This window comes from Scylla paramamosain, chromosome 38 (genome assembly GCF_035594125.1).
Source record: "Scylla paramamosain isolate STU-SP2022 chromosome 38, ASM3559412v1, whole genome shotgun sequence".
Classification (NCBI taxonomy): domain Eukaryota; kingdom Metazoa; phylum Arthropoda; class Malacostraca; order Decapoda; family Portunidae; genus Scylla; species Scylla paramamosain.
In genome coordinates this window covers 14,858,475-14,858,734 of record NC_087188.1, presented here as the reverse complement: position 1 = coordinate 14,858,734, position 260 = coordinate 14,858,475, and positions in this window count along the sequence as shown.

The following is a 260-nucleotide window of genomic DNA, read 5'->3' as shown; positions in this document are numbered from 1 at the left end:
AAGAATAACATAATTTCATATCTGCCTAATTTCAAATAAGAAAAAAAAATATGCATGTTTAATTTTCTTTCATTGATTTCTATTTGTTTTCTTTAATTTGAAGAACAAAGAATAAATATTCAGTAAACACCCTCTCTCTCTCTCTCTCTCTCTCTCTCTCTCTCTCTCTCTCTCTCTCTCTCTCTCTCTCTCTCTCTCTCTCTCTCTCTCTCCCTTGAAAGTAGAAAGGAGGTTTGAAAAGAGTTTTGTGTGAGAGAGAG